This window comes from Aedes albopictus, chromosome 3 (assembly GCF_035046485.1).
Source record: "Aedes albopictus strain Foshan chromosome 3, AalbF5, whole genome shotgun sequence".
NCBI classification, from domain to species: domain Eukaryota; kingdom Metazoa; phylum Arthropoda; class Insecta; order Diptera; family Culicidae; genus Aedes; species Aedes albopictus.
This window is the reverse complement of record NC_085138.1, coordinates 13,628,644-13,640,203: the sequence shown is the minus strand read 5'-3', so window position 1 is coordinate 13,640,203 and position 11,560 is coordinate 13,628,644. Positions and strand designations below refer to the sequence as shown.

The 11,560-nt window shown below is 37.0% G+C and overlaps 1 long non-coding RNA gene across 1 annotated transcript; it reads left to right on the top strand.

The window, feature by feature from the left end:
- The first annotated feature begins 10,594 nt into the window (after positions 1-10,594).
- LOC109412021 (uncharacterized) lies at positions 10,595-11,296 on the top strand. Its single transcript, XR_003898411.2, has 3 exons — positions 10,595-10,887; positions 10,964-11,049; positions 11,128-11,296. It is a non-coding gene; the product is annotated as an uncharacterized LOC109412021 (long non-coding RNA).
- The last annotated feature ends 264 nt before the right edge of the window (positions 11,297-11,560 follow it).

The following is an 11,560-nucleotide window of genomic DNA, read 5'->3' as shown; positions in this document are numbered from 1 at the left end:
ATTTACATATAACTTTGAAATGCATATCGGAATGATACAAGTAATCATTAGCACTATACTTCGCCTTTTTGGCCTTATAAGGCTATAATATGGCCCATATAGAGCAGACCAGTTTACACTAGCACTGGTACGCAAGGCGAATAATAGTGCCATACGATTACTTGGGGAACTGTCGATTAAGGCTCAATAAACCATCATTCAATCATTAGCAATCATCAACTATTCAAAAGCAGTTTTTTCATCCAAATACACAAATCCGCAATTGGAAATTATTTCACTCTGTTGTCCAGATGGTGAACAGAGTGCAGTGATATTTTTTTATTGTAATGGATTGGATTTTGAACGAGAAAACTTCTTTTGAGTTTTTGAAAAACGTTTCTTCTTAAGTTCGCAAAGGAAATGCCGAAAGAATTTTTAAAGAGTATTCAAATGATCTCCCAAATAAATCATCAGAAGAATCCCGAAATTTGCCATCAATTAGTGTCCTAAGGAATGAGAACAGAAGGAATTCCCGAAGAAGTTGCCATATAAATATCCAAATTTATTACCACAGGAATTTCTGAAGGAAATTATTGTCGAAGCAATTAACAAAGAAATTGATTAAGAAGTAAACGAAGGAATTTCCCAAGCACTTTCAAAACATTATGTCAAAGAAATTTTCGAGAAAATTCCCGAAGGTATTACAAGAAGAAGTCCTTAACAGATTGCTGATATACTTTCCGAATGAGTTGCCGTTGAAATATTCAATTAAATTACCGGAAAAGAGTTTCCAATTCTCTCGGAAATTATGTTTCGGTAATTCATTTGAATATTTCGCACAAAAGGAGTTGTGAAAGGAACTGCTAAAGCAATTGCCGAAGAAACCACCAGAAGAATTTTTGGGAAATTTTCGATGCAAAAAAAAAATTAAAAAAAGTTCCATAAAATCTGCCGATATTTTTTTTTTTTTCATTTATGTGTATTTTAACTTTCCATAAGAGTTGCTTATTATTTTTCCAAAATTGTTGCCGTAGAAATGGTCAATGCAATTCTAAAAGAATAACTGATGAATTTTTGGAAGAAATTTGCAAAAAAAAAAATGCCAATGAAATTACCAATTGTCGAAGTGATGTTCAAATGAAATCTCAAAGAAACTGAAAAAACAAACCATCGGGAAAATAGTAAAGTGAAATCCCGAAGAAATTGCTGAAGAATTCACATGGAAATTGTCTAAGGAATTCTCACAGAAGTTACAGAAGGAGTTCACCGTAGAAATATCGATACAGGGAAACGGAATCCATCTTCAGCATAGTGCTCCAATTTTCATGCCATTTAAAACAAAGCTAATAAGCACAATTTGTTTTTTGTTAATAGTGAGCATGTATAATAACAAAAGGAAAGAAAGCAATTGCTGGTTACATCGTCTGTTTCTGGAATAAGATGAACATGAGGGCATAGGCTAAAGAACGGTGCACTGCACATACCCTATATTAACGGAGATGTTCACAAAGGCATTGCCATTTTTTTTCCAAAAAATAATCTAAAGTAATTGCCGAAAATTTTTTCGAAGGTAACAGAAAAAAAAATCCTCAAAAATTAACGAAAAATTGTTCAAATAGATGCCCTCGGGAAAATAATGGGTAATTCTCGCTGAGACAGACCCACTATTTACACCTTGTCTTCAAAAATGTTTAACTTGCCGATTTTCTGAAAGTCCTCGCTTAAAAAGTAAGGAAAATGCGTTTGGTTACTCAAATTGATGGACCCCCGTTAGAGCCATAACAATTTTTGCAGACCCCTCGATTTTGGTCAAATGGTGGCTCATTTAAACCGTTATAACTCGAAAAGAGCTACTATTTACAATAATAAAAAGTTGGGTCGGCCATATTGCTTTGGCCGCCATCTTGGATTTTTATACCAAAACATTTTTTCACCATGCCTCCATTGCCACCGATTTTCACAATTTTTGCATCAATTGAAAGCTTAGACATTTATGCATAACATATCTATTTTTCCTATCAAAAGTTATCTACAGTTTTTTTTTTAATTAAGCTACGTTTTCTCCATACATTTCCATGCGCACCAGCAACGACATGCAACAGCATCCGAGTTTACGCCTGCATGTGTAAATAAAGACACCTGCTGCAAAATTTGGGCTGAGCAAAAATGGTTTACAAAACAGCAGATAACTTTTGATAGGAAAAATAGACATCTCTTATTTTTTGATATGTCATGCATAAATGTCTCAGCTTTCAATTGATGCAAAAAATTTGAAAATCGGTGGCAATGGAGGCATGGTGAAAAAAATGTTTTGGTATAAAAATCCAAGAAGGCGGCAAAAATCAATAAGGCCGACCCAACTTTTTATTATTGTAAAAAGTAGCTCTATCTTTCCTCTTTTCAAAAACACTTCGTTTTGAGGAAAACCTTTCGAGTTATAACGGTTTAAATGAGCCACCATTTGACCAAAATCGAAGGGTCTGCAAAAATTGTTATGGCTCTAACTAACGAGGGGTCCATCAATTTGAGTAACCAAATTCATTTTTCTTACTTTTTAGCAAGGACTTTCAGAAAATCGGCACCTTAAAAATTTTTGAAGAGAAGGTGTAAATAGTGGGCCGGTCTCAGCGAGAATTACCCTAATAAAAGCTAAATAAACAAAAAAAACTGCAAAGAAACTCCCTGAGAAATTTACGATAAAATTGCAGATGAAAATTTTAAAGTAATTTCCGACCAAAATTCAAAAGAATTACTGTGACCGTTTCCCAAGGTATTTCCATAACAGAATGCAAAAGAGCCAAAGAAATTTCAAAAATATTAGTCAAATATATTCACAGCTCAAATATACCGATAAATCAGCGGCAAATCAAGAAAGAAAGAAAAAAATTCACAAAATATCTTCGCAAGGTATTGTTTCCATCGTATATGCCGACTAGAAGATTTTTTAAAGCAGTTCCCCAATGTAAAAGACAAATGAGTTTCCTATGCAATTTTTTTAGAGGAACTTGCAATGGAATCCACTATGAAATTACTGACAGAGATTTCAAAGCTATTTTCAAAGAAATTATCGATAAAATTCCCGAGAGAATTGTCAAATGAGTTTTCCAAGTAATTGTCGGAGTTTCCGAAAAAAAAAATCCAAATTGGATAGCTAAAAAATCTGAGAAATTGACGAATGCGATGTTTAATTTTAAAAGTGTGGAAGAAAAATTTGTTTCAGTTGCCGATTTAAATAACAAAAATCAACAGCATTTACCAAAGATTTTTCAGGGATTACAACTGGTCAGGAAAACCATTTTCATACAATAAAACTAATGTTACTTGTATTTGATCCAAAAGTACAAATTTCCTAATAAATAAGTAATTATTTATTTTGTAGTTGTGAGTAAAAGGGATGTGGTTGTGAATGCTGATTTCGAACCGAAATAAAAAAACATTCTGCATTAGGTGTACGAAAAACCCGTACGAAGGGGGGAAGGGGCGGGGGGGGGGGGGTTGTCGAAAATTCCCAAATTTCGCGTGACGTACTCAACGTTTTTGGTTTTATAATTTGGTGAGCTCATTCCAAAGTATTTTTTTTTATTTTGAGTTTTTCTTTTTTTTGCAGAATTGTCCATATACATTAGGCCTGTTAATTTAAAAAAAATATTCTTTGATGCCTAAGTCTACCTATTTTGTTTCGCATCCAAAAAAATGGCTGGTCAAAATTTCATTAAAACCCATTCAAAATTTGGAAGTGAATCAAACTTATTTTGTGTATTTTGACTATTTTATAACGTCAAAAAATCCTAACTACACTAAAACTTATCAAAAATTAATTATTTTTGCTCAAACTGACAGATATACAGGAAATTGACAAAATGATCGAGGCAGGCAAAATTTACAATTTTCAAAAAATGTTCAATTACTGTATCTCTTCGAAAAGTGCATCAAAAAATCTCAAATTTTTACTGTAGGTTGATCAACTGGTTTTGTCAAAATTTGGAAGAGATCGTGGTATTCTACATGAAGTAAGAAAGATTGTAGAAAAAGGTATAATTATCCGATAGCCATCTTTAAGCTGTTACATCTCCGGTTTCAATTAACCAAATGCAATGACATTTTGACCGTAATTGACTTATATAATGAGCTATGAAGGTATTAGACCTTTTCTGAAATCCCAATCATTTTGTGTATACCCTGTACTAGTTTGCTAAAAATTCTCCGAACAACGTACGCCAATGAAATTAAAGGAAACATATGTAATCATGACATTTCTAATCCGGAAAACCTGTAAAAGTTGACTTTCTTCGAATTTCGACTGTTGATGATTATGCTGGGAGGTATGGCGTTCAGTATTTGGAGGAATAAGTCAAAAACGAATTCTTAAGCTTTCATCCTGGAGCTTAAGTATCCGTTTTTGAGTTATTTCTCCAAAGACTTAACGCCATACCTCCCAACTGAAAGAGTAAAATTTTTGATAGAAATTGTTCTGGAACACCCTAACATCCGTATTAATTTGAATGTTGTAAGACGGTATCATATTATCTGATGTTTTGCGATAATTTGCTTCTTTGGAATCAATGCTGTAGGAGTTTAGCAAAAAATATTTAAAAAAAAACCTGAAAGCGGAATATGTCCTAAACTGGCTTTCCGGGGGCTATCATGCCAGAACCATTTCTATCGAAAATTCCACTGTTTAAGGTTATTGTTTCCTTCAAATTTATTGGCATGCGTTGATCGGAGAATTTGTGACAAACAAGTATATATTTCCTGATGTGGTAGATTTAGTTCTGTGAAACTAGCAACACTGAGTGGAAAGACAAAGAAAATAATTTGTTAAAGGAATCAGTTATGAATTGGAAGTACGATCGTTTGCAGGCTGCGAACAACTTCAGGATGAAAGTTTATAGGTTCAGTATTAACAATTGGATAATAAATTATATCTTACAGCATTGAAGCTGCTACACCAAAAGCTGCTATCAATAGGTGTTCGAGCGTGGCAAAAAGATATTCGAACCCAACATTTCCATTTGTGCTGAAAGAGTTAATTTTTCACATGTTTTAGTTAAGTTATGATTTATTGAAGTACGAAAATAGTCGAAAAACACAAAATTGATTCGATGCATCTCTTTATTTCAATGGATTTGGCTGAAATTTTCTGTTCATATCTATTTTTTATCTTTAAAAATGTAAAAATTTGAATCGCCATTCAAAAGCTGATCGACAACTAGATAAGATTTATTACAAACAATACTTACTCACTAGACCATCGTGCACTAAGGCACTGGTAGCGCCTTTCATAATCGAGTGCAAAAAAGAAACCTATCGTCAAAGTTCTACGAAACCCGCAAAAAAAACGTAAATCTCACCACCACCTCCACAGCAGCAGCGGTTGGCAAAGATGAAGCGTGGGATAAGAAAAGGCGAAGCAAAAAAAAAAATCTGAATTAAAAGTAAATATTTGATATTTCCTTTGACCGCACAAATTTTCGGGACTGCGGAAAAGGGGTACGCGCAGTTATCGGGAGTAAGACAAGCGGAAAAATGACGATTTATTAGAACTTTCTCGGTGGGATGGGAGGACGGCCAGGGAGGAAGGTCCTTCGTCACCATGGAAAACCATGGCCTACCTACTGTTTCGGCAGTCGAGATGATCTAAAAAAACAGCCTTCTTTGATATTGTATCCCTGATCGCTAGCCGAAAAAAAAACTCGGACTAAACCAACGGAAAATTTGTGGATTTTTTAAATTAAATTTTCATGATTTATTGTTAATTTCATTAATTAATTTACGCGATTTTTCCTTCTCTCGGGTTTCGCCTGTTTGCAATCTTAAGACTGGGTTCACTCGTTGGCTTCTTTCATCTGCTTCTCCTATCGAAGAGCATAAATTATGATCCCATGCGGTTGATACGGTTTATGTTGGGTCATTTTTTTTTTTGCTTCTGAAGCTGAGAGATGCTTTATCTTGCTCATCCGGTGACAGCAGTTGAAAGTTCTCAAAAAAAAACTTTTTACCGTCGTCCGTTCAAAAACAGCGTGAAACAACTTTACCAATTCTCAATAAACAACTCATAAAAGCCATTAGAAGCAGAGTTTTTCCAACTTTCCTCCCATTCCGTTATAAGCCATTAATTTTCAATACGACAAACCAATTGATCTGGCCACCCAAGAAGCTGTTATCCTTTTATCCCCAAACCCACCGATATCGAAGATTTCTTCCAGCCAGACGACTGCCACAAACTACTCCGGGAATGAGTAAGAAATTAGCTTTTTGCCATTGCCAACAGCCGCCGCCGACATCGAACCCAACTAAAACGCCGCAACGGATGGGGACAAAAACGTCTTTTCATTAGGAAAACAGTTGTACTTACCCCGTCCTCCCCCTTCCCTTCACACATCGGCAGCTACCGCATGCGGGAGAAAGCAAATCGCAATGTAGTAAGAAAGAACAATATCCCTTTCCACCACACCATCACCAAGAAGTAGGATTTTCATTAACACGTAGAAAGCCTTAAATGAACAGTGCAACACTCTTCGGCTCCAGCACTTTTTCACGTGCAACCTCCTGCAGGAAACATAGGTCTGGCTTCTTAAGAACTTGGGGACGACGTGCATTCGTTGGACCAGCAGTGCTCTGAGTGAGGCCACGGGGGAAAACTTTGACAATAAAAACCAAAACCGAAAACATACAAGATGTTTTCCCGATTGTTCGAAGGGGTTGGCGCACAGGAGGCAGCAATTGGATGTTTTTTTCTCGAACGTTGTTAATACGGTCAGCGCGATGTTGTTCTGGAAAGTGGATAAGTGTCATTTGGAAAGGTCAACCAACTGCAGTGAAGCATTTTAGTAATGTTTTAGTAAATCGAAGATACTTTTGATGTAGGTGATGTGACACATGAGATAGTCGGCCTAGATAAGTAATTGGCGTGGAAAAGGGTAGGTATTGGACAATTCAGATCGTGTAGAGATCACTAGCCGTTTCCCATCATGTTCCTCAATGTATGTGCGCCTTTTTTGTGCGCAATGCCATCCCTATCTATCTACAGGCTATTCTACCTATACGTGATCGGCCAGAAATAACTGAAACCTCTTTTTATGCACTCTTGCATCCTTTTAAATCCCTGCATTAAAATAGGGAGAGCTACTCAGACGCAGTATGGTGCATAGAAAAATGTGTAATGACAGGGGCATTTCATGGCGACCCAAGGGATTTCAGCGGGTTATCAGGAGATTGCAGGGGCGTTTAACCCTGCAGGACGCGCGCTGCTGTAAAAAGTACAACACTACTAAAAAACCTCTCTCATCGTATACAGCGTGAGCGCGGTGCTTCAGCTGCTTGATGGCGCACGTCCTGAAAGGTTAACGGGGTTCCAGGGAGTCTCAGGGGCACTTCAGGGAATCTCAAAGCTGGTTCAGGTGTGTTTATATTGGTCTCAGGGGGTTTCAAGGGAGTTCCAGGAGTGGGGATTTTTTTTTTTTATTAACGTACGGGTTTGGGCCGAAGGGTCTCAGATTTTCATGAAACTTTTTCCACAAGCAGGGCTCATGGATATATGAACAAAAAAAATGAGAAAAATTCAGGGTCGCCTATTTTCCCGGAAAACTCAGATGGATTTTTTTTTGTTTTCCCCTGACACTACTTACTTTGAAAAATCATAACGCAAGAACGAAGCATCGTAGAAACAAAGTTTTTTTTTAGAAAATGAAAGCCAAATTACAAAATATGAACTGGAAAAAGTGTCCCACAAAATTTTCCACAAAATTTGTAAAGAAAAACCGGAAAAACTATGCCCGAACTCATGGAAAATTTTCGAAAAAAATATTTTTAAGAAGGTTATTTTATAAGCTTTAATCGCTGAAATTTTTGGATTGCACTTTTTTTCGTTTTGAGTTATGGCCAATTTTGTTGAAAAATGTCCAAATGTGCCATCAAAGCCTTTTTTCTGAAAAATCATAACTCAAGAACGAAACATCGTAGAAACAAAGTTTTTTAATAAAAATGAAAACAAATTTTCTCAGGAAAATATGAAATGGAAAAAGTTTTCAACAAAAGTTTTCACCGTTGAGAAAATTCATAAAGAAAAGCCGGAAAAAGTAGGTCTGAGCTCGTGGAAAATTTTCAAAAAAATATTTTTGACTAGGTTATTTCATAAGCTTTGATCGCTGAAATTTTTGGAATGCACTTAATTTTCGTTCCTCAGTTATGGCAAATTTTGTGAAAAATGACCATATAATATAGGCTTACATCAAAGAATAAAAATAGAAAGAATGCCATCTCTTGCCTTTTTCTATGTAAACGTCAAACGACAAGACAAGTGGCGCTCTTTTAGATTTCCCACGAGTTCGGACATGGTTTTTCCGGCTTTTCTTTATGAATTTTGTCAACGGTGAAAAATTTTGTGGAAAACATTTCCCAGTTCATATTTTTTTTGGATTTCTGAGGAAATTTGCTTTTATTTTCTGAAACAAACTTTCTTTCTACGATGCTTCGTTCTTGAGTTATGATTTTTCAAAGTAAGTAGTGTCAGGGGATAACAAAAAGTTTCCACCTGAGTTTTCCGGGAAAATAGGCGACCCTGAGTTTTCCTCAATTTTTTTTGTTCATATATCCATGAGCCCAGCCTGTGGGAAAAGTTTCATGAAAAGGGGGGGGGGGGGTCTCAAGTGGTTCCAGGAGTTCTAAAAGGCATCTCAGGAGATGTCTTGAGATCTTTTAAGGAGGTCTCAGAAACGCTGCAGAGACTCTGGGTTCTCAGGGTGTTCCAGTAGGTCTCAAGGACAAATATGAGAAAACCGCCTTCGATTTTGTTTTTCGCTTTCATATGTAAGAAAAAGTTATCTCTATGAGTTTCTGATTTTTTAAAAGATTTCTTCAGAAATCCATTCAAGTAAAATAGGTATATTAGGAATTTTTTCATATATTCGTCCCGGATTTATCTAGAAATTTATTGCCCACAAATTCCCTCAGAAATTCCGCGACGGCCTCTAAAAAATATAAAACAGATTTATGCGGAAATGTTTCGTATTATTATTATTTCTTTTTTTTTTCATTCAGGAATTAATTTGGATATTTCACTAGCTAGGATCTGGGACCATTTGGGCAGGAGCACCTATTTTGGGCACTTGCTGCTACATATAGCTCAGTCAATTTTTAACCGATTGACTTGATTTTTGAGACATGATGAGATATGCACAGTATCTAGCCATGCGCAGAAATTTATGTCAATCGGTTTGGAATTGACTGAGTTATAGCAACATGTGCCCAAAATAGGTGCTCCTGCCCAAATGGTCCCAGACCCTACTCCTCTTAAGTTTCTAAAATAATGTTTTGGAAAGTTTACTATGGATTGTTTCAGATTTTTTTTTTTGAGCAATTCCTCCAAAAAATGTCCAAATAATTTATTCAGAAAACCATGTATTGATATCCTTAGAAATTCCTTCTTGAATGTCAATGAATAAAATAAGGTTAGCGTTAGCGTTAGCGTTAGCGTAGTTACGGTATACTTCGTAGATTGGATACTAACAACATTCATGTACCTTTTGCTAATCTTGCATGGATTGCTTTTCGGAACAAGGCTGGGGAGTTAACTTCGCCCCAATCTTATACAAGAATACCAAAAGCACAAATGTCAATGAATAAAATAAGGTATGCAAAAACATCAGGTTATGTACTGTTCCTTTTATCCTTTGTATCCTTTGATAGATACGAAATTTTAACCTCAACTGTAAGATCGTCTTCAGTGTCTCGTACTTGACTCGACTAGTCGATTTTTGCCTTTCTCGTACACCAAGGTGTACCGAAAGGCTATATGTTCACTCCGAAAACGAAAATTTGATAGAGCCCCCGGAGGGGTCAAGTGTTATATACCAATCGACTCAGCTCGACGAGTTGAGATGATGTCTGTGTGTATGTATGTGTGTGTGTGTGTATGTATGTGTGTGTGTGTGTATGTGTACAAAAAGGTCACCTCATTTTTAGATAGTAAATATCAACCGATTTCAACGACCGATGGTTCATTCGACGGGGTACATTGTCCCATTGTTTCCTATTGAAAATGGTTCAGATCGGTCCAGCCGTTCCGGAGTTATGGCCATTTAGGTGTTCCGGACCGGTACCCCAGGAAGGGGCCAGATATGAAAATGCAACAAACCCATGCATGCGACCCATCAAACCACGGCATTTTCGATTATCTGATGAACGGGAAGTAGGAAAATAGTCTCTGACTATATCTGAACCGGTAGTGTTCCGGAACCGGTTCCGGGTGTCCCGCCGGAAGTGGCCAAATAAAAAAGTGAACATAACCCATGCATGCGACACGTCAAATAGCGGCTTTTTCGATAACTAGTTGAATGGTAATAGTTTCAGACCATGTTTGAACCGGTAGTATTCCGGAACCGGTTCCGGATGTCCTGCCGGAAGTGGCCAATTAAAAAAGTGTACCAAACCCAGGCATGCGACACATCGAAGAGCGGCCTTTTCGATAACCAGATGAATGGTAAGCAGGAAAATAGTTTCAAACCTCGTTTGAACCAGTAGTGTTCCGGAACCGGTTCCGGATGTCCTGCCGGAAGTGGCCAATTAAAAAAGTGAACCTGTTACAACGCCGCAGGGATATAAGTTTTTGTAGTTTTCTGGACCGGTCTAAAGCATGTACCGGTCTAGCCGCAACATAACCACCGCAGCATGACAGCTTGCGTGTGGTGGTAGTAGTAGTGTGATAGGCAATGAGCGAGAAGGTAAATAAAAACCATATGATGATGATGGGAATGACGATGATTATGACGGTAGGCAGATATTTCGCCATTGCAGTAAATAGATAAGGCAAATTAGTTGAGTTTTGCAAAGGCGCGTTATTTTATTGAAATTGTAGTGAATTCGGGGCGAGAACACTTCCAAAAATCGGTTGTAATTATTAGCAATACGGTAAGAACCTGGAAAGAAATTAATTAGTGTTGACCGTGAAATGTTTGTGTGAATACTTACCAAGATTATTTCGTAGCTGTGGCCAATCCGATCCGTGACAGATACCTGGGAATCACCGGTAATAGGAATAGGAAAGGTGTCCACATTCCGGCGACATTCGCTGTAAGTAATTACACGTAGATAGTAGCAGAAACGGTTTGAGTGTTTTTTTTTTATCATTTACTATCTACCGTACTACAGATTCACACTCAATCAAGTTAGGGTAACTGCACCCATTATCATCCCAAGATAGAATTGGAAACCACTTCTTGTGAGTATTTGTACTAGAATAGATTAAGAATGTTAATTAAATGATTAAATAAATTGCAGTTTTAAGCGTTGCTACAAAATCTGAGCCGCTCTAAAAATTTTGGTTTCCCTTCGGGAACAGAACCAAACCCAGGCATGCGACACATCAAAGAGCGGCTTGTTCGATAACCAGATGAACGGCAAGCAGGAAAATAGTTTCAGACAATGTTTGAACCGGTAGTGTTCCGGAACCGGTTCCGGATGTCCTGCCGGAAGTGACCAATTAAAAAAATGTACCAAACCTAGGCATGCGACACATCAAAGAGCGGCTTTTTCGATAATCAAGTGGACGGTAAGCAGGAAAATAGTTTCAGACTATATCTGA